Here is a 22757-nt window from a genome sequence, read left to right on the forward strand (position 1 = left end):
ATAACTTTAAAAAGATGGATCATTCATAGAGCGGACATGTGAAAATGTTATAAATGATACCATAATTCTTGTGATTTTTCTGCCCACAGTTTAAGAGGTTTTTAGAACCGGTGGTATGTTCAGGGGGGTGTTAGCGGAAAAGTGGATATTACTCTAAATGTATGCATGTTAAAAATCTGAAACTTCATCAGTTAATGTCCATACTCCCTGCGCACATGTATGTAAAGTTGGGTCAATGTCAGAAATTGAAAAATCAGTTAAAAAGTCAATTATGTGCCATTTCTGAATGCAAGCTCTTAGAAAGAGCAGATTTGGACAGAGACATGGCTAAATTCAGCCACACCATGTATGTGTAATTTCAAACAACTGTGTAACTGTGAAATATGGATTTTGATCATATATAGATTTGGGTGCACAGATGATAGGGGAGTTGTTTCAAGAGATCATAAATGGATGACATCACTCTAACTCACAGCTCCTTCGCCAATCAAATGAGAAATGGAAGTTTGACCAATTAGAAGCTGAGAGAGAGGTAGGGTCAGTGATGCTAGAACACACCCACATTCTAAACACATAAAAGCAGACAGACAGGACAGATAGGGACTTTCAAATCCATCTGCCGCTGGAAGCTCTGCCGGAAAAATCCATACTTTACCTCCATCAAACCTCCAGAGAGCCAAACTAGAGACTTCAATCTATCCAGAACTAGAGACCCAGACCAGAGAACCAGAGAGAGCTGACCCAGATCACTGTGAAGTGCAGAGACCAGAGGCGAGTTTAAAACCTGACCAGATCCATGGCGAGGCCCATTTCACTCAAGAATATAGTGTGAGTACCTAGAAAACTGTGCAGAACCAATCTCCTAGTTAAAATAATATAATTCAATCCTATTTTAATCTAAGTAGAACTGTCTCCTAACTGTCAGCTGTCATTTGTAAAGCTGTCACTTGTCATTTCCTAGTTGCAAGCTGCACTTGTCTTTTTGAACTTTAAAATTTCAAATCTGAAAAACGACCTTCACAAAATCGCTCATATCTCCGCAACCGTTTGTGCTAGAGACTTGCAATAACTTTCATCTGAAAGGTTAGAATCGTGGCTTTCCTATGAACCTAGAACCGCATTCCTACCCCTTATAGTTCTACCGCAATCGCGGAACACGCATTCGCGAATTTTACCGCGATTTGCAAATTTCTTCACATGTAAAAACTGCTGCTGCTTGCCTTCCATTTGCCAGAAATTCGTTTAACCTGCTAACTATCCCTGCCTCATTGCTAGTGTGAGCCTGGACTAATATTAACTAGATACCACTCACCCTGAACCTCTGAAAGGGAATTAAAAGCATTTCCAGCATATTTCTCATCCATTGCTAGCACATATCAAAGCATTTTGCCTGTGTTTTCAAAACTCCTATCTGTTTTCTGTAGTGTAAGCTTGCTGGGGTGAACTGATTTACATTGATTGCATTTCTGAGAACTGTGTGTTTTCCTTCCATTTCCTTGCCTTGCATCAAGGGGGGGAGGGGATTGCCAGAGAAAAGTGATTACATTGTTTGGTTGAAATCATATTGAGTATTTTCTGTACTGCATTCATTGAATATTGCATCCACCTGAGCTTACATAAAGCATCCTCTACCACATTATACTTTTGTTCCTATTTACCAGTGTGCTACCTTATCCATTTCATGTCAACTCATTAGTGATTATAAGAAGTGTGCTAGTGCCAGATTCTCCATTGTTGATCTTTATCATATCAGATTAAGTGTGCTATTCAATTATTAATTTATTATAAAGTGTGATATATATATATATTTTAAATTATCAAATAAACCTTTTAAACTTGCAAAACAGAACTACTTCTTGGCTCAGTGGGGTCAGGGGGATTCCAAGAGAGGGGTGTTATATAGGGGTAGTCATCCAGAACGCATGAACTGGACATAAAGATATATCAATAAGGGTTTTCATTCAGTATTCTAGACTAGGCGTTAACTTAGCTGTAGTGCTGAATTGAATCCTCTTACAAATTGGGGGCTCGAGCCGAGACGTTGGGTTAGATTTACCATTTGTGCAGATTAATACAGCGTGCCAGCTGACCAGATACACATATCCGGTCGGATCACCACGCTGTGTTACGCTGTAAAGCACTCCTCAAAAGGGACACTCCAAGAAAAGTTCTGTTCTGCAAAAATAAAATACAAACTTCTGTAAGTCAGGACAGAGACCAATCTCTAGAATGACGACCTTAGTAGACATGAAAATAGCCAGAGAGCACCTCTTGCATAAGCTATTTGTGAGAGGTGAATGGACCGAACAGGGCCAGGATGCGTGGTTGCAGGCCATCACACAACAGGTCACTGAAACAGGGTCAGATATATATAGAGATCAGGGTCCCTTACATGTGGCCCTGAGTGAACTATATATGGCTCCTAAAGCCAAAGAGGAACACAATAAGATTGCCAGGATAGCAGCATACCTGTACCTATACGTGGGAGACATGCAGGATAGATGTGCTGAAAGCCAAAATCTGGCAAATAGGCAACAGATGGCATTACAGAAGGCCCAATCTGATCTGGACTCTTCTGAGCAGAGGCTGCAGAGGAGCCAGGAGTCAGAAAATGACAGCAGACGGTACATCACTAAAATAAAGGAGGATATGGATATACTGCAACAGGAAAAGGCTGACCAGGATACCAGATTTCTGGCCCTGCAGAAGAAGCACCAAGACAGTTTGGACTCCTTACTGCAGAGCCAGAAAAAGCTGGAGCAACAATTAGACTTTAACAGGGCATGCACGGAGCAGGTAGCCACCCTGCAAAGTCATCTAGATAGAGTGAAGGTAGAGAGCAACAAGCTGATTTTGAAAGACCTGGATACCCAGGCAGAGTTTGACCAGGAGCGCCAGAAAGCTGGTGCCTTCCAAAGGCAGAGGGACGACCTGGCGGCACAAATGCAGGCTCTTAGTCAGGAAAGAGACGCCATAGGCCAGGAAGTCTGCCATTTAAAAAGAAAAATGGAAGAAAATCACCTGGCCCACCAGGGACTGGGTGATCTCCAAAAAGAACACCAGAACTTGTTAGAGCACACCAGGAGGGTGGAGGATGCTCTAGCAAGAAAGGAGCAGGCCAATAGGGACACAGCTCAGGAGGTAACCCTCCTGCAGCAAAGACTGGCCCTGTTCTCCAGGACCAACCAGGAAGCACAGAGGGAAAACGAGGCCCTCTGTGAACACAATGATAGGCTCCAACAACAGGTAGCGATGCAGGAGAGACTGATAGAGTCCAGTAAGGCCTTAACTGAGGAACTGAAGGCACAAATGCAGGCTCTTGCATTGCAACAGGGAGCAGGGGCGGATAGAGATGAGGTTCGCTGGGAAAGGGAAACTCCGGAGCATAACCTCAGGAGCCCTAGTACCAGAGGCCCTCATACCTCTCAGTCCCTGGACTCTGCCACCCCCATGTTCCCTGGCGCACATGAGCACAGGGCCACAGGGATGGCAGATTACTATCCAGCTAAGAGTATGGGGCTCATAGGCCAGTACCACCCAGGAATGGAGGGGTGGGCATCCGGGTATGGGCACCCAAGTACAGTACAGTTCAGTGGGGAACCCCAGGAGAGTAGGCCCCTTAAGGGCATCCTGAAAACCTCTGCCCAGTTAGGTCAGTGGGGAGGGTACCCATCAAATCCTGGCAGCAAGGAGGAATCTGAAGACTCCTCTGAACTGCGCAGGACACAGGAGACCAGGTCCCCACATTCTGCCAGCCATTCCCAGGCTCGCAGAATCCGGGAAAACCTGGAAGAACAGACGGGAACCTCTGGGAGCAGTGCCTCTGAGTCCGAGGACGAATGGACAAGGGTTACCCGAACCAAAAAGGCCAATAAGGCAAAAAGGGCCTTGCTTAAGGACCCCTTAAAGCAGATTAAGGCGATCAGGAGCGTCATCACGCCTTACCATAAGAACGCTAAGTATTCTGTTTGGGAGCACTTAGAGCTGTTTGAACAAATGATGGAGACTTTCCATTTGAAGGACAGCCAAAGCTGTATTCAATATGTAAAGTGGACCTTCTCCCCGGAATACTCCAGTTTCTTTGCAGGGCTGGAGGACCAAAATCATTTAAGATGGTCCACCTATAAGGCGGCCATCTTGAAACATTTTTCTGTTCACAGAAATCCTCAAGAGGCTCGCAAGGCAGCCTACAATTTGCAATGTGGGGAGGATCAGGCCCCACAAGAATTTGTGCAGGAGTTAAAGCGTGCTTTTGCACAGACCACAAGAAGGGTGCGCACGGATAGCAGGGAATTTATTAACACGTTTTTCCATGCCTTGCCCAAATATATCATGACCCAGCTCGTGAGGGATTTTCACGAGAAAAGATCTTTAGACTGGGTCATTGAACAGGCTACCCGGATCTATGAGGTGCAGAAACCGATAGATAGCAAAAGTAATGCCCAGAAAAACCCCAAAGCCAACAGCACCCCTGCTGCTGCAAGGTGGCAGAGGTAAAGATCACCCCCGTTTTGGATTTGGAGATGGGGGGGCCTAAAAACCTACCTGCACCTAATAATGCTAGGCCCAGAAGGTCCTCGGGTCAGTCACAGACAGGGAGCCAAGGAGGCAGCCCCACAAATGGGGTCCCTCGCTCTCCTGATTATGTAAGTCCCCGTTACAAGGGAAATCGACCCATCCTGGGTTATGTGTGGACTCCCCCAGCCCAAGGGGGGGGATCCAACCGAGCACCGAACCCAGGGAACTTCCCTCCAAACTTCCCACAGGAGGGCAGAAATTTACCAAACCCTGGGCAGAACTTTTTCCCCAGATATCCTCCCGACTTTCAGCCCCAAAACCATCCATCCTTCTTTCCCCAATTCCCTGAGCCCAGACCACTGAATCCGGGAGAGGGGAGGCCAAGGGTGGAGGGGTACCCAAATCTTCCCAACCAGGGGTACTACCAAAGAAGGGACAGCTACCCTTCCCGGGATCAGCCCAGGGGAGAAAACAGGGCCCCGTATCAGCCTGAGCGGGTTTCCCAGTTAGAGCGCCAGGTTCAAAACATGGCGCGGGATCTGGGTCACATACTGAGGGCTCAGCAGAACCCTCAGATGGGCGTGCCGGCGCAGAACGCACCCAACTCTGGACCTGGTGCTCCAGAACAATGACGGGGGCAGCACCCCGATAACTCACCGGTTCCCAGGGAGGAGGCACAAAGGGAAGGGGGGTGTAAAGCCTTGGAGGAAGCTTCCTTCCTCACTTGTAAACAGCCCCTGGAAACCCAGGAACCGGAAACGAAATCTCTTGCCCCTGAAAGTCTGCCTCCTAAGGAGCAGAGGGGGGGTAGGAGAAACAAAAGACCCAAACAGACTCAGTTTGAGGAGGAGGTACAGATCTTCCAATTTGAGGGAGAGGGATCCTCAGAGGATCCTGGGAAAAGGATCTTCTCCTTCAGAGAGGGGGGAACTCCCCCCAAAGAAAAATGGGTCCCTAGGGATGCAAATCCAGACTGGGGAGATGTGGAGACTGAGCTACCGCCGCCCACCATCTCATCCCAGAACCAACAGCAAGAAAATCCCCTGGTTCAAACCCATCCTGGGGACTGCCTCCAAAAAGGGGGGGGCGGCCCAGAACCGGAGCCAGGGGAACCCACAATGGCTCTGATCTCCAGTTGCCAAATTTTCTTTCAGATTCCCAAGGCTCTCCACAAGATTCTGCCCAAATCTCTTCGCTAGCGATGTCCAAAACCAGAAAGTTAGCCCACCAGTTGTCCAAAAATGTGCATTATCTGTGCCCCCTTGAGGAGAAGGAGGGAAGATATTATGCCCCGGTACAAGTACAGGGGCAGGGTACAATCTCGGCACTGGTGGACACGGGATCTCAAGCTACCCTTCTGTCCAGAAGGGCCTTTGACGAACTGAATGCAGGAAGGGGAGAGAATTACCAAATTCCTCTCACCTCTCTTCCTGGACAACTACAGAACTTTGACGGGAAGGAAATTCCCGTCGAGGGGACGGCAGATTTGGACATTAAAATTGGGCGACATAAGTTGAAACACCCGGTCATAGTTGTGACCCCAGAGGGCACCCCTTGTTTACTAGGGAATGATCTCCTGAGAAGGTTGTCACCCCTAATAGATTGCGTAAACAAGGTCCTCTGGACCCAGACTAGCCGACCAATAAAATTAAAACAGAGTGTCAACCATGTTAGTTTAAACGGCACCTGCCACATGGTTGAACAGAACTCTGACCAAGTAGAATTTCACTTCCAGAATAGCCAAATTCCAGGCGTGACAGTAATAGCAGTAGGACAACAGACTGGTGATGGAGGGTCCTCTCTATTTCTGAAAATCAACCTTCCTTCCAGTCTAAAGTGGTATTCCACGCTGGAAGGAAACACTCTGAAATTCTATACTAATCCACAATCAGAAACTCCCACTCCTATAGTCCAGAAAGATGTGAAATCAGCTCAAAGCCTGGCTGATATTCAGCAAATTGGAGAGCAGTTGTTCATCCCTGTTCAGTTAAATAATGGGAAGGACTCTGTTCTCACTCGAGTGTGTGTGAACAACGGTAAGAGCTTCATCAGCGAAGCCATGTTTCGCCAACTTCCAAAAGATCCAGCCATTCCCACCTTCAAACTGATAGACAAATGGGAAATGGACCTGGAAGCACCCAATTCAAAACATCTCCTGCCAAGCAGGTGTATGCTCAAAATCTCCATTGGCAACAAGAGCATAGTCCACAATTGTTGGGTCGTGCGAGACGTCCCTGCCGCCTTTTACTTAGGCAGTGACATTCTCAATCGCTTTGCCATTAGTTTGGACCTAATAAACTTCAAAGCTTGGTCCCGATTAGCGGATAATCCCATGGGCTTTGATGATCCAGAAAAAGCATTTAGGTCAGCTCAATTGCTACCTTATGCAGTTGAAATTCAGGTTAAAGAGGAAGTCACCATCCCAGAAAGGACCCGACAATTCTCCCTGGAAGTGAAAGTTAAAAGGGGACAAGAGTTGAAAAACCCTGATGCTTACATACATCTAAATGCTTCTCTCCAACAGCAAGGGTTGGGGGTAAACCCAACACCATTAGTCAACATAGAACATGACACCATTCCAATAGGCACCATTATTGGAATGGCGGTTGATGACCGACATTTCTCCATTGACCTTGGAAATGAACTGTTAGGACCAATCCCCAAGGACTGTTTTGACAGTGACAGTGAGGACAATACAGCACCAGACAGGATTTTTACCCGACATGGGGGGAACTTCCTGGTGTACACTTCCTGCCCTTATGGTAAGGAAGATGTGACTTGTGAATTCAGGAGGGATGAGGTGATTTTCCAGGTTCATGAAGGCTGCCTTGCCCACCTGAAGCCTCCGGTCCAAATCAGCACTCTGACCAGGGACTTCTCCACCCAGCTGGAGGAGGCCGCGGAGATAGCCAAACCAGAAGTCTTTCCAGGCTTCAGGCAGATGGTGGAAGAGAGAGTCAACCTAGCTGATGCCTGTGTGACTCTGGAACAAAAGCAAAAGTTGAAACAAGTTTTCTTGGATTTCCAAGATCTCTTTGCGGTAGACTCATATGACTGTGGCCGCACCAACATCCACACAACCACAATCCCCACGGACCCTGGCATGACTCCTGTGTTTGTGAAGCAATATCGCATGCCTCTCGCATCAATGGAGTCCCTTACTGAAATAATTAAGAACCTTGAGTCCCGGGGAATAATCCGTCCAGTCCACAGCACCTTCAATAATCCGGTGCTGGGGATATTGAAGCCAAACGGCCAGTGGAGACTCTGCGCCGACCTCAGGGAGCTCAACAAACGGGTCCATACTTCCCGATGGCCTCTGCCCTACATTGACCAAGGGCTGGCCCAGATCCAGGGGTCACAGGTATTCACTGCAATAGACCTGACCAATGGATACTGGACTGTGCCTGTCAGTAGGGAGGACCAATACAAGCTGGCTTTTACCTTTGGGGGCCAGCAGTACACATGGACCCGGACTCCCTTCGGATACCTCAACTCCGGCAATGAATTCAATATTTTCCTACATAAGGCCATGCCCGACCTGGGTGCGAGGGGTAACCTGGCTTATGTAGATGATGTCCTCATCAAAAGTTCATCTGTGGAGGAACATATAGCGGAGATCCGTTATGTTCTGACACAGTTGAGGGCCGCCGGAGCAAAACTTTCCTTTCAGAAAGCACAGTGGTGTAGAACCCGTGTTAATTTCTTGGGGCATGAGATTACTCCTCAGGGTCTTTGTCCCCAGGAAAAGAAAGTGGAAGCACTTCAGAAACTGAAAGACCCCACAACGCTGCGGGAACTAAGGAGCCTCCTTGGACTGACTAATTACAGCAGAAAGTTCATTGAGGGCTACGCAGAGATCACCAGACCCCTGATTCATCTCCTGAAGGGGGGGGTCAAGTGGGAATGGGGTCCAGAACAAGCCGAGGCAGTAAAACAACTCAAAAGAAGCCTCTCACAAGCGCCTTGCCTAGCTTACCCGGTCAGAAACAAGGAGTTCTTCCTGGAGACAGGGTTCTCTAATACGTGCTTGACGGCAGTATTATATCAAAAGCATGATAAGGTCAATAAAGTAATCTCCTATGCGAGCAAAACTTTATCCTCTGTGGAGGAAAAATTCAACGATTGTGAGAAGGCACTCCTGGCAACGGTGTGGGCATTGAAGAATTACCGCCCGTTTATCCAGGGGGAACACATCATAGTGGAGACTCCACACCAGCCTCTGCAATATCTCCAAAGTGACAGAATCCGGGCCGGAAATGTGAGTAATTCCCGAATTACTTCCTGGATTCTGTCAATGCAAGGCTTTCCTGTGGAGGTCCGATATGGCCAAAACAAGAAGAGTCCCCTCGCGCAAGGTCTGGCTGACTTGCATGATTGTGCCAGAGAAAACTGTCTCGAGGACGAAAGTCTAAAAATAAAGGACAACATGGAGGCATACCTTAATTCCCCCCACAAAGTCTTTGAAGAGGACAAGTGTGAGGGAATGCCCACTGTCTATGTGGATGGATGCTCTTACCATGTTGACAACGACGGGGAGAAAGAACTGGTGGCCGGCGTAGGGAATGCATGGGTGAATGAGTCCCCAGAACCCTCCGCTGGATACAAAATTGGTCCCCGAAGTAGTCAGGTGGCAGAATTGATGGCTGTGCATCAGGCCATCCTCACTGCTGTCCAGCATCAACTCCACGAACTGGTCATAATCACAGATTCGGATTATGTACGGAACGGGTTCGTGGAGCACCTGGTTAATTGGAAAACCAGAGGCATGTTATGTGCTAACAACAAACCCTTGAAACATGGGAAGTTGATCCAAAACATTGATGATCTGGTCACATCGAATGAGATGACCATCTATTGGAAAAAGATCAAGGGTCATTCCAAAGTAGAGGGACCAGACAAAACTGGAAATGACTTAGCTGATCAGCTGGCCAAAACCGGGGCCATCCAAGGGGATCTAATTGAGATTGAGTCCCTGTTGGGGGAAATCCAGGTCACTGCCATCACTAGGTCCCAGACAAATGCTCACAACGACCTTTCAATTGCACAATGGAGTAAGGAGACCCCTGATGCTGATTTGATTACTGCTCAGAAGGGGGATCCAATTATTGGTAAATTTTACCAGCACCTTGAGGACCCTGAGAACTTTCCCCTGACGGATACCGATTAAATTGGGAAAGAGGACCTAAGAGTGTTGATGAAATGTCCAAAAATGTTCCGGATCCAAGACGGTTTGTTGGTAAGGAAATCCAAAGCTGGCCACGATCAGTGGGTGGTTCCTACCTCATTCCGAAGCCTGATGTTAAGTCACGCCCATGATGCGGCCACTGCCGGTCATAGGGGGTTTCACACAACACTGGAAATCTTAAGAGAGGTTGCATACTGGCCACACATGGGCCAGGACCTCAACCAATATTTGAAGGGTTGTCTTGTGTGTGCACAATTTCAGCCGACATCCCTCACACACCGGGCGCCTTTACAAAAGAGGGGGATGACCCTGCCATGGTCAGATTTACAAATCGACTTTGTAGGCCCTGTGATTCGCTCGGCTAGGGGGAATAAGTACATGTTGACCGTGACATGCTTGTTTACCAAGTGGGTGGAATGTCTCCCAGCCCCAAATTGCAAGGCAGAAACTGCAGCTGCCTTGATGATTAACCACATCTTTTCCCGTTTTGGTCTACCTCAAAGGATTGAGTCAGACAGAGGTAGCCACTTCACCAGTGAAGTAATGACAAAGATGTGGGAGATACTGGGGGTCAAGAGAAAGCTGCTTATAGACCAGCTTCTTCTGGGGCAGTAGAGAGGTATAACCGAACCATTGTGAGCATATTAAAGAAGTTTGTGGCAGATTCTGGGCCAAGTTGGGATATCCGATTACCTCTGGTCCTAATGGCTATCAGATCTACCCCTTCATCTGCAACCAAAATGTCACCATTTGAGTTGATGACTGGACGCAAGATGGTGCTTCCCCAGCATTTGCTCTACAGGACCCAAGAGCAGACACTGATAAATGCCTCCACTACTCATGAGTATGTGGAGAATTTAAGGAAACACCTCCAACATGCTTTTGCTTACGCTCAGCGGAATCTAGAAAGATCGGCTGATAGCATGAAGACCCATTATGACCTGAAAACTTCCAGGAAGGAATATCAGGTGGGGGACCGGGTCTATCTATACAACTTCCAAAGGAACCAGGCCAAGCAGCGCAAATTTTTGCCTACATGGAAAGGACCCTTTGAGATCATCGACAAGATCTCCCCTGTGGCCTACAAAATCCACATCCCCAAAGGTCCTTTGGCAGAGGGGGAAGACAAGTGGGTCCACATAAACCAGTTGAAATGTTGCCATCCCAGGCACACTCTGCAACAACTGGAGGAATCCTCTGGAATTCTAGCGGGTACTGTCTCAGACTAATTCAGTTCCAATCATAAAACATACCACATCTAGTCTCTAAAATATTGTGATTTGCATGAAACTGTCTCTTAGTTATACTGTTTTTTTTTCAAAATAAGAATGTAATGTTTCGTTATGATGAAATGCATATGCTGCCCCACTATCTCAACAGTGGTGGAAAAACGTCTATGAGTAGGTATTGCCGCTCTTCCTTTGTCGTCCTAGGAGAAAGAAAACCTGAAGACGGGCCAAGGAGGATGATACGGAGACCGGGAACGAAGATCCAATGGGCCCAGTGGACCGCCCAATATTCCCATCAGGACCGGCGAGGAGAACCGATCGATCAGTACCGGATGGAGAAGAAGATGCTGAACTATGCCATCTACAGAAGAGGAAGAAGATTATGCGGACAGACCGGTGCGTGGGTCAAAACCCTTGGGCACGCGACACCCCATCGACTCAAATTCAAAGTGCAGTCGCGTGGGGGGGCTTGTTGGGTGTCCTGACCCACGTTTAAGCTATCATGCCACAACATTTGGTGCTGTGGGCTTAGAAAATTCAAGATGGCGGAAAACCCACATGTGCGCCGAAATCCAGGAAAGCTGCGCAGTTTGTGCGCACACCGAAATGGTTGCCTCACTTGCCACCCACCAGTGCGAGAATGAAAGGCCGGGTTGCCATGAGGGAAATGGGTTGCCAAAGGAAAAACAGTAGCGCCGGTTAGCTTCAAAGCGCTTTAAAACCACCATTGGACTACCCGCACAGTAGTCTGAAACCATTGGGAATGGCAATGCTGATTGCCAAATGCAACCTAGAATGGTGGGGAATTCATTTCTTAAATCTCAAAAATGGGTGCAGTACCAGTACTCACCACTATCCAAAAGCCGGCAGTTTAAAACCACCCTGTGTTTCTCTGAAGGCAAGCCAAAGTGCCTATTTCAAACATTGCAATATGTGCAAAATATTCACTGAACACCAGCAGACATTTGGTAGAATGGAGTTTTGTGTGCCTACAAAATCTGGGAAATGAAGAGCCCAGAACAATGCTTATAACAAAACTGGCTGAGCTATGGAGTCAGCAGTTTAAGTTGCACTGGATTTAAAGACACTAAAATCGAAAATGTTTAGATTAAATGAGTGACCTATGTTTGGTGTCACATGCCTTTGTAACTGTTTAAATGTCATAGTTTTAAACTTAGAATCAGCCTTCTAGCTGCATATGTGAAAATGTTTAGTTTTATTTGAATGCAGAAACTGGGGAACAGAAATGACAGCTTAAAGAGATTCCAATTTGCCTGGCAACTACCCCCATCAGGAGTGAAACTTGAGTCACAGCTGTGTTCCCAGGCCTAGCTGCCCTTTTGCTGCTCACACTAAGGATATGCCATCTATCTGATAATTGAATTACCTGTGCTCTGCAGGAAAGTGAACAAAGCCCTGTCCTGGCTCAGGCAAAGGTTTTATTGGCAGGAGTCGTAAATGGTCGTAAAAAGTGGCTTCCTCCTGAGGAAAGGGGAGGGGCACTGCCTGTGAGAGCAAGCTGGCTTGGCAGAACTGGATAAACCAGTATTTCTACCTTGTGCTGAGAGGAAACCACACCCCTTTGGAGCCAGAACATAACTTTAAAAAGATGGATCATTCATAGAGCGGACATGTGAAAATGTTATAAATGATACCATAATTCTTGTGATTTTTCTGCCCACAGTTTAAGAGGTTTTTAGAACCGGTGGTATGTTCAGGGGGGTGTTAGCGGAAAAGTGGATATTACTCTAAATGTATGCATGTTAAAAATCTGAAACTTCATCAGTTAATGTCCATACTCCCTGCGCACATGTATGTAAAGTTGGGTCAATGTCAGAAATTGAAAAATCAGTTAAAAAGTCAATTATGTGCCATTTCTGAATGCAAGCTCTTAGAAAGAGCAGATTTGGACAGAGACATGGCTAAATTCAGCCACACCATGTATGTGTAATTTCAAACAACTGTGTAACTGTGAAATATGGATTTTGATCATATATAGATTTGGGTGCACAGATGATAGGGGAGTTGTTTCAAGAGATCATAAATGGATGACATCACTCTAACTCACAGCTCCTTCGCCAATCAAATGAGAAATGGAAGTTTGACCAATTAGAAGCTGAGAGAGAGGTAGGGTCAGTGATGCTAGAACACACCCACATTCTAAACACATAAAAGCAGACAGACAGGACAGATAGGGACTTTCAAATCCATCTGCCGCTGGAAGCTCTGCCGGAAAAATCCATACTTTACCTCCATCAAACCTCCAGAGAGCCAAACTAGAGACTTCAATCTATCCAGAACTAGAGACCCAGACCAGAGAACCAGAGAGAGCTGACCCAGATCACTGTGAAGTGCAGAGACCAGAGGCGAGTTTAAAACCTGACCAGATCCATGGCGAGGCCCATTTCACTCAAGAATATAGTGTGAGTACCTAGAAAACTGTGCAGAACCAATCTCCTAGTTAAAATAATATAATTCAATCCTATTTTAATCTAAGTAGAACTGTCTCCTAACTGTCAGCTGTCATTTGTAAAGCTGTCACTTGTCATTTCCTAGTTGCAAGCTGCACTTGTCTTTTTGAACTTTAAAATTTCAAATCTGAAAAACGACCTTCACAAAATCGCTCATATCTCCGCAACCGTTTGTGCTAGAGACTTGCAATAACTTTCATCTGAAAGGTTAGAATCGTGGCTTTCCTATGAACCTAGAACCGCATTCCTACCCCTTATAGTTCTACCGCAATCGCGGAACACGCATTCGCGAATTTTACCGCGATTTGCAAATTTCTTCACATGTAAAAACTGCTGCTGCTTGCCTTCCATTTGCCAGAAATTCGTTTAACCTGCTAACTATCCCTGCCTCATTGCTAGTGTGAGCCTGGACTAATATTAACTAGATACCACTCACCCTGAACCTCTGAAAGGGAATTAAAAGCATTTCCAGCATATTTCTCATCCATTGCTAGCACATATCAAAGCATTTTGCCTGTGTTTTCAAAACTCCTATCTGTTTTCTGTAGTGTAAGCTTGCTGGGGTGAACTGATTTACATTGATTGCATTTCTGAGAACTGTGTGTTTTCCTTCCATTTCCTTGCCTTGCATCAAGGGGGGGAGGGGATTGCCAGAGACAAGTGATTACATTGTTTGGTTGAAATCATATTGAGTATTTTCTGTACTGCATTCATTGAATATTGCATCCACCTGAGCTTACATAAAGCATCCTCTACCACATTATACTTTTGTTCCTATTTACCAGTGTGCTACCTTATCCATTTCATGTCAACTCATTAATGATTATAAGAAGTGTGCTAGTGCCAGATTCTCCGTTGTTGATCTTTATCATATCAGATTAAGTGTGCTATTCAATTATTAATTTATTATAAAGTGTGATATATATATTTTAAATTATCAAATAAACCTTTTAAACTTGCAAAACAGAACTACTTCTTGGCTCAGTGGGGTCAGGGGGATTCCAAGAGAGGGGTGTTATATAGGGGTAGTCATCCAGAACGCATGAACTGGACATAAAGATATATCAATAAGGGTTTTCATTCAGTATTCTAGACTAGGCGTTAACTTAGCTGTAGTGCTGAATTGAATCCTCTTACACTATTGGTGATGTTAACGAATAGACAATAACTAATCACTTTTATGACGAATTACAAATAACGAAAACATGTCGACATGTCGACATTTCTGTTCAGAATATATATGGGGGTAGGCTTAGGGATTAAAACAGGTGGGGAGGGCGTCGGGGTGGGGTAATAAAGCAAGGGAAACAGTGGGATTGGGGAAGAACCCCCAAATAAAAAACAAACAGAATTTGAAATGTTTTCGTTATGTAAAATGTGTTAAAACAGTTTTCGCCCTTATTTGATTCGTTAAGATCACATGGAACCACTCTCCTGCAGTGTAGGCACTCAATCCCATCCCCAGGTTGAGGCCCTACACATAGTGGCTATGTATTGTGTTGTGTTTAATTCTACATACATGTGTATGCACTTCCCAACTGAATCATTAGTCGCGTGGAACACTAGAAAATGGGAGTTCTCCTATGAGTATTTGTCATCTGGGCATGCTTGAACTGGTTACTAGCTGAATGTACCAGTTTGTGCCTCTGCCAGTTCCCCCACAACTATCAATGCACTATATTTCAGGATTTCAGAACCTACAGACTGAACAAGAAGAAACATCTCCAGCATGTACATTATTTTCTTCTTTTTGTGGCGTTGGAATGCTATGGGTATTTCTGGCTTTTCATGGTCATTCATCTCCTGAAAAATAATTGTGGCCCACCGAAAGGCCAATACAATCGAGAGATTGGCAGTTTTACTGTACAGGAGTCAGTAAAAACAACATGGTCATACATAAAGATTATCGCTATTAAAAATAGGTTGTAAGGGTGCATAAGTAAGACATGGACACAAAAGTGGCATAGTTTTGGTTCTAAACTTTTATTAACCAGTAAAAGGGTTGGGAAAATGGCCTCTATGGGCCTCATTACGAGATTCGTGGTAGTCATGGCGCTATTTGCGCCATGACTGCCACCAATAACGTGTCCGGCACTGCTCTTGTTCAATGGGGACTTACCGGTGTAGTCTGACCTTTGCGGGACCGGTAAATCCCCATTGAAAAAGCCATTCCCCATTCCGATTTGAGCCCCCAAAGGGCTCAATGGGAATGGGGAAGGCTCTAATAACGGTACCGCAAATTGTGGTACCGTTATTGGCTCTGAATTCCCTTAACGGGTCCCGTCCATAACGCCTGGTCAGACCAGGCGTTAAAGGAGGGACCCGCTAAGGGAACTCGTAGTAGAGCGGTAAGGGTCTCCTTACCGGTGCCCGGTATCCCTTACCGCCCCACGCGGAATGAGGCCCTATGTCTCTAAAGCTAAGAGGGGCTTCCCTGCCTTAAAGAAATATAACCAGGATGTTTACAAAAAGTCAGTCACTGTCGTGTCCCAAGAACCCTATGGCCCTAACACTAATAACATTAATCTAATGTGCAAGCTCTAGCATAACGGGGGCCCCCACAGCCACCACCTTGCAGGGAGGGGGGTGGAGTGACCAACCAGCACATGTCCTGGGAGGGGACCCCACTTGGAGAAAAAAATGAACAATATATATATTTTTTTACATCTTTTTTTTTCTTTTTGATTTCACTTTGCCTTCATAAAAAAATTATTTCTGTAACAGAAATAATGTCTTTATGAAGGAAGAGTCACTATAAAAAGAAACCTTCTTTTTGAAGTCCGTGGGATCCCCCCACCCAATACAATGGAAGACCCTAGGCTGGAGGCCTCCATGTAATAGGGTGGGGAAACCCTATGACTTCAAAAAGAAAGAGTGGGTCTCATTATGAGTTTGCCGATCCAGAAACAACAGTACCGGTAAGCTTGCTGGTACCATTGTTTCCAGACTGGCAAACTACGAGTTCTGCGAGCGGGTGCCTGTCAGCCCGCAAGGTCTGACCTGGCGGGTGGAACAGCACCGGTGTGAAAAACTCAACGGATGCACCGGCGCCATTCTTGAATGGCGCCGGTGCATCTGGCCTCCCCATTCCCATTGAGTCCAATGGGACTCAAATGGAAATGGGGAGTAATATTTTCCGGCGTCCGGGAATGGGCATTTACCGGGTCCGCCGGGGCTGTAATGCACCGGTAATTGCCCATTCCCGGGCACCGGACAATTCTTGACTCTGGCGGCAGCCGTGCCGGTATTTACCAGCATAACTACCGCCAGGGTCATAATGACCCCCAGTATCTTTTTGAAGTCACTCTGCATTCATAAAGAAATTATTTCCCTTATGGTTCAGTCCTTAAAGGAAATAATTTCTTTATGAAGTCAACGTGACTTCAAAAAGAAACAATTTCTTTTTGAAGTAATAGGGCTCCCCTTAGCCGCATGACGGGTGTGTGCGTGAGTGTATGGTGAAAGGGTGCACACTTAAATGTATGGGTGGGTGCCTGGGTGTGTGCGCCTGTATGGTGAAAGGGTGCGCACTTAAATGTACGGGTGGCTGCCTGTGTGTGCCTGCATGGTGAAAGGGTGCACACTTAAATGTATAGGTGGCTGCATGTGTGAGTGTATGGTGAAAGGGTGCACACTTAAATGAATGGGTGGCTGCTTGGGTGTGCCTGTATGGTGAAAGAGTGCAGACTTAAATGTATGGATGGCTGGGTGTGCATGTGTGTGTATATGGTGAATGGTGCGTGTGCTTGTGTTCAGGGGTGCAACAAAACCTACATATCGGGGGGGCTAACCCTTCAAATGTTGGGAGAGGCGCTAACTTCACGGGCGGTGGGGGAGGGGCAAACTTACTTGTGTGGGGGAATCCAATTTCTTTATGCCTTTTAATGAGACTATTCTAGTGCAGGTTTCTAGTGACTGTTTCCACAGTCAAAGTTTCGACTGACAAAAGTTCTGAAACAAAAGTGTTTTAAAAACATTTTTTATGGGGGTCCCCCCCAAACCCATGTTTTCTTTTTTTTAAAACACTTATTTAACTATACTAAATTAAAATAAACCCTTTCATATAAAAAAAATAATTCGAAACTTTTTTTTGGGTACTTTTGTTTCAGAACTTTTGTTATTCGAAACTATTGATTCAAAACTTTGCCTGGACACCCTAGTGCAGCTTCAATGTTACATGCAGTTAACTCTCTCCCACTTTTGGACTGCTGCGCAAATTGACTGGTCTCCTGTTCCCTCTCTACCCTTCCAATCACTCCCCTGTCATGCAAGTACTAAACCCACATCACGATTTCAATTGGCTAAAAAATGTGGCATTTTGCAGTGAAATGCTTTATGTTAGTAATTGCTGGGCTCTTGTTAACAGCAAAACCCAGGTGCCGTTTTACATCCTTTTCCTGATCTGTCCGACAACTTCTCTGAAGGTCAGCCAGGTCGAGTCAACATAGCCCAAAATTTCAGGGGCTGGGGGGCGGGGGAGGAGTGCTGAATCCCAGTCAATTCAATGGTGTTGCACCACTAATTGTGTTTAATGACTTGATTACTTATTGGTAATCTTCATTACTCCTAGCCCTATTCTTCCTCGTCCCACACTTGTGTATGAGGCACTTTGCCTCATACACAAGTACTGGGATGAGGTAGAGGTACATGGAGGTAATGCCTGATTTAGCAACCTGTAATCTTCATTACTCCTTGTCCCACTCTTCCTCATTCCAGTACTTACCCATGAGTGAAGGAGCCCCATAAATAAGCTCTGGGAAAAGAAAGAGGGGCGTGGAGGTAATTCTGTGCCAAGGAGCTGATTTTGGAGGTTGGGGTAGAGATGGGGGAAGAGAGGAGATGTTTGTGGGAGGGGGCGGGATTGTGTGACAAATGGTAATGTTTGTCTATGTCCAGTCTAAGCAGGCATGATATGTGGTATTAGTGGCTAGAGAGGCATTTTGGTGCAACCAGCCTAGTCATTCCTCAGTTTGGTATGACTTTTTTTTTATAACTGGGCATTTCTGATAAAGCAGTCCTGCTAAGTGTAATTACCTGGCTAGACTGGCATTTTGGTGCTGCCAGACTAGTCGTTTCTTACTGGGGCATTGTATATTTTTCTGGGAATCTGTGATAAAATGATATGATATAAGTCATTTATAACGTACCTGTACACAAGTGTTTCTAGGCGAGACAAGACACAGGAGGGAAGACAGAGGGAGGACAAGACAAACAATCTTACTAGGCCTTGAGTCATTCAGATCATGCAGGTGCGAGAACAAGAAGTGCAAGAGGTAAGGGAGGGGGGAGGTGCAAGGTAGAGGGGAGGGAAAAACAGGGCAGCAATTCTCTGAGTAAGTGCAGCCAAGGTAGTGCAGCTCTGAGTAGTGCAAGGAGAATGAGGGACTGTAGGGTTACAGTTACAGCCCCTGCATGGTAGGCCCAGAGGCAGTGCAGGGGTGACTGATCAAGAAAGATTCTGGACATAGTGAGACTCTGAGGGTAGCCCAGCACCCAGTCAGTACAGCAGACAGGTAGGTTAGGTAGGCCAGGAGGAGAGGGAGATAGAGAAAGCAGAGGAGAAGAGGAAAGTTTTGAGCTGCTTCTGGATCTTCAGGTGGTCCAGCTCAAGTTTGAGAGGGGCAGGAAGGCCTTTCCAGGGTATCAGGTAATAAAAATGCAGCAAAAATGTTGTCGTTAAAAAGAATCGCGGCAATAATGCTGTTGTTTGACCTGGTAAAGGTGTACCCCATTATACCATTTAAGGGATACGGGTGTTGCAGGGGTGTCCCCCGCTCCTCTTAAATGGTATAATGAGTCAGGGGGTTGCGGGGTGTCCCCAGCATCCTTTACATGATTGCGTCTCAAAAAACCACAGCATTTTTGCTGCGATAGTCTGTATTCAGAGCCATTTTTGCAGCGATTTTAAGACATGGAACCCTTTCCAGAGGGAGGCAACTGCCTGGGATCGAGATCTACCCCTCTTCCCCCCACTTTCTGCCTGGGGAAGTGCCTAACCCTTAGAGAGTTGGAGGTAACTGAGCGAAGGGCTTGAGAAGGAAGGTACTTTGGAAGAGAGCGATAGATGTAGTGTGGGCCCGGGCCCAAAAAGTTTTGTGGACAATGCAAAGGGTCTTGAAATTGATCCTTGCAGCAACCGGGACCCTGTGGAGACATTTCAGGGCTGGAGAGATATGATCCCTGGGATTGAGGCCAAGGATACATCTTGCAGTCCTGTTCTAGATTAGTTGCAGAGGCCAGAGAGTAGAGGAAGGCAGGTTGGGTGAAGAGGCTGTTGCAGTAGTCCAGCCTAGAGAGAACCAGGGCTCTGGAGACAGTGATCTTCTGGGGGAAAGTGAGAAAGGAAAGAGTCCCTTTGAGGAGGAGCAGCTGGTAATGGGACTTCTTGGCGATGTCAGATATGTGAGGAAAGAAAGAGAGAGTGGAGTCAAAGATGACAACCATGTTTTTTGCCTCGTAGAAGCCTTCCTGCGAGGCAAAAAACCTTCACCTGAAAGAAGGGGGTCCAAGGTGGGCGGAGAGAGTGCGAGTGGGAAAGCAGGGGCGGGGGTCCCAATGAGAAGATTCTCCATTTTACTGGCATTAAGGGAGAAATCGGTGTGTGCGCACCAATCCTGAATTGTGGATAGACAGTCAGGAATGAGAGAGATAGGAGTCTGAGGGGAGCCTGAAGGAAAGTTGAGTGTCATCTGCATAAGAGGAGAAAGTAGAGATCAGGTGGGCCAAAGGGGTCAGAAGAGGTTGAAAAACCAGGGTGAGAGGATGGAGCCCTGGGGAACAGCACAGGTCTAGACAGATGTGACGGAGAGAAAGGGACCAAGGTGCACCTGGGAGGGACAGTCCAATACGAAGGAGGTCAGCCACTCAAGGGTTGAGAACAGAAGGAATGCTGTAATCAAGGTTAGAGAGCAAATCTTCGTAGGTGTTCAGGAGAACAGTTTCCATGCCTGTGGCAGCTCTGAAGCCAGACTGATGGTGATGGAGACAACCAACAGATTCAGTGTGGAGAGTAAGTTGGAAGATGGACAGTTTTTTTTCCAACAGTTTGCCCAGGAAAGGGCTGATGGAGATTGGATGATAGTTTGCCGGACAGGTAGGATCGGCAGGCGGCTTCTTGAGGAGTGGGTGCACAAGGGAGTGCTTAAGGGGAGAGGGGAACATTCCAGTGGTGAAAGAGTGATTACAGAAATCAGCCAAGGCTGGAGCAAGGGTGTTAATATGGTCCTTGATGGTTCTGGACGAGCAGGTGAGCACCTGTTTGGACATCATATTCAAAGATCGGACCTGTCTATAAACCTCATCAGGTATTGTCAGAGAGAAAGAGGAGAACGGAGGAAGAGAAGTAAAGCTGGCCAATGGGGTTTCAAGAGAGGAAGAGGGAGAGGAAGAGGAGATGGGGGACTGGATGTCCTGAGGTTTAGCAGAGAAGTGAGAGAACAGCGACATACAGAGGGCCGGGGAGGGAACAGGAGAGGTAAAAACCGCAACAGGATTGACCAGTTACTTACAAATTTTAAAGAGTTTGGCCGTGTTGTTAGAGGCCACAGAGGCGCAGGTTTGAATGTGTGTTCTCTTCTTGATGAGTGTTATTGCTTCGACTGGCATTTTGGTGCAACCAGTCTAGGTATGTCTAAATTTGGCCTGGCATGCTTTATTGTAATGTTATTACACTGGTCTACATTGTGTAGCCAGTTGGACATGTTTTCATAGTGGCATGGCATTTTTGATAGCAAAGCATTAATGTTCCTGTGCACTGTTGGTGACTTGCATGTATTGGATTGGTGTTACCCTACAAAACCATGCAAATACTCTGGCTTTTTAGCCAATTTTTCTCAGAATGTGTGCTGCATATTGCATTAAAACACCTATTTATATCTTTCTCCTAGTGCAGTGTGTGGCATACCCGTTCAACAGCACATTCGTCCGTATTACGCAAGCGTGATAATCTAGGCCGGCCCAGAGTGTGGCGCGACCCGTGATTTGTTGCTGAGTTGGGGGGGCCCCTCAGCATGGCTCGCAGGGGGGCCCCCACATTTTGTGTTACGCCACTGTGTGCAAGGGTGTTCTTTTGTGAACTAAAGTGGAAATGACAGTTCCTGTAAACAGAAATAAATCCCAATGTCTCGGGTGGTCAAAAGGACAAAATAAATGTTCCAAAATGTATTACTCCAAGGATTAGGGATCAGCTTCTTTCTCCTGGATTCCTTCTTGTTCTAATTTAGGACCTTGCCTCGTATTTATGTGGTTTCTTTTCCCTTTCTTATCTCCTTGGGTCCCAGACCCTGTATCTATTTGAATGAACTTCACTGTATTATTAGGTTTTCATATGGGTGCGAGTCCCAGACTTGCAATTCTGTATTATAGCAGCTTGGTGTACTTTGCTACCAAGCATGTGTTTACTCCTGATCTGTCTCTTTTGCTTTCAGGGTCCCAGGCCATTGTATTCTTAGGTTCTCATGTGGGCGTGGGTCCCATACTCACAATGTGTGATAACAATAGATTGGTTTACTCTCCTGCCAAGCAAATGCTTTCTTTTGGATTGTCTTTGTTTCTCTCAGGGTCCCAGACCATCTCTGGCTCTCATATGGTTGCAGGTCCCAGACCCTCTTATATCTTGTTCTACAGTTGTTCCATGATTCCCTCCAGACCTCTAGCACCTCTCGGTATGCCCATGTACCTGTTTGTGTTGTTCCGATCTTCCGAGCACGGGTGCTTCGTTCTGCGGCTCCGGTAGCGTTCGGGCATTCTCTCCGGTTGGCGGCATCTCCGCCTGTCAATTCTTCTTCCTAGGGCTGGACCTTCTGTCTACAGCCCACTTCGGGTTCCCCTTCTTGTCGGCGGTTGCCCCGACAGGCTGCTCCCTTCTCGCGCTACGCTATTGCTTTCTGGTGGATTGGCGGACTTTGGGATGCCCAGAGTTTTTTTCGGGCAGCCTGCAAAGTAGCTCTTTCTTCCTGGACTACCTTCATGCTGCTGTTCATCTCGGTGCACAGTGCCTCCAGCCGTGGACCCCTATTTGCAGGGTCAACGTCTCCCGGTTTTCCTCATCGGAGGATGGCTCTCTCCATGTTGGTTTCCCTCTGATATTTTGTATTTCCTTTAACCAATCAAATGCAATGAAAGCATAGACTGTTCTCTATTTTTCTCAGGAGTGATCTTCATACTCCTGGTCATCTGTTTCAGAGTACTTGTATTGGAGTTATATGGAAATCAGTTTGTATTTTCATGGCTGCTAGTCCGGTCTAACACACTAGGTTGGTTGGCCTTACAACAAAGGACATTGTCACTGGCAGGGGAGTTGCTAGGTCTGGAAAAGACCCGGGGCTAAGCTGATGTCAGAACTGTTGGGAC

The sequence above is a fragment of the Ambystoma mexicanum genome, chromosome 4q, assembly GCF_040938575.1.
Source record: "Ambystoma mexicanum isolate Mex_15411 chromosome 4q, UKY_AmexF1_1, whole genome shotgun sequence".
Classification (NCBI taxonomy): Eukaryota; Metazoa; Chordata; class Amphibia; order Caudata; family Ambystomatidae; genus Ambystoma; species Ambystoma mexicanum.